Source organism: Saccopteryx bilineata, chromosome 1 (genome assembly GCF_036850765.1).
Source record: "Saccopteryx bilineata isolate mSacBil1 chromosome 1, mSacBil1_pri_phased_curated, whole genome shotgun sequence".
NCBI classification, from domain to species: Eukaryota; Metazoa; Chordata; class Mammalia; order Chiroptera; family Emballonuridae; genus Saccopteryx; species Saccopteryx bilineata.
Genome location: NC_089490.1, coordinates 226,672,999 through 226,673,767, shown reverse-complemented (window position 1 = coordinate 226,673,767; position 769 = coordinate 226,672,999). Strand labels below are relative to the sequence as shown.

The following is a 769-nucleotide window of genomic DNA, read 5'->3' as shown; positions in this document are numbered from 1 at the left end:
AACTCCCATATGTGCCTTGACCAGGCAAGCGCAGGGTTTCGAACCGGCGACCTCAGCATTTCCAGGTTGACGCTTTATCCACTGCGCCACCACAGGTCAGGCCTTTTTTTTTTTTTTTTTTTTTTTTTAATTTTTTTTTTGTTAATTTTTTCTGAAGCTGGAAACAAGGAGAGACAGTCAGACAGACTCCCGCATGCGCCCGACTGGGATCCACCCGGCACGCCCACCATGGGGCGACGCTCTGCCCACCAGGGGGCGATGCTCTGCCCATCCTGGGCGTCGCCATGTTGCAACCAGAACCACTCTAGCGCTTGAGGCTGAGGCCACAGAGCCATCCCCAGCGCCCAGGCCATCTTTGCTCCAATGGAGCCCCGGCTGCGGGAGGGGAAGAGAGAGACAGAGAGGAAAGCGCGGCGGAGGGGTGGAGAAGCAAATGGGCGCTTCTCCTGTGTGCCCTGGCCGGGAATCGAACCCGGGTCCTCCGCACGCTAGGCGGACGCTCTACCGCTGAGCCAACCGGCCAGGGCGCTACTTCTGGTTTTTACAGAAATGTAAAAATGTGTGCTTGATTCACTTGAGGTTTTTCCCCTTTCCTACTTCCCTATTTTCTTCCTTCTCTTCTTCCCTTTTTCCCTCCTTTCCTTTCTTCTTTCTTTCTAGTGGGAAAGGAGGGATAGAGAATGAGCAGGAGGAGAAAGCACAAACCCTTTCTCTTAGGTAACGAGCCCCCTTGTCTTATGATCCCTCTGACCCAGCCCTCAGAAGCCCC

At 54.4% G+C, this 769-nt stretch overlaps 1 non-coding gene across 1 annotated transcript; it reads right to left on the bottom strand.

The window, feature by feature from the left end:
- Window positions 1-451: 451 nt before the first annotated feature.
- TRNAA-AGC (transfer RNA alanine (anticodon AGC)) lies at window positions 452-527 on the bottom strand. Its single transcript has one exon. It is a non-coding gene; the product is annotated as a tRNA-Ala (tRNA).
- Between the last annotated feature and the right edge of the window lie 242 nt (window positions 528-769).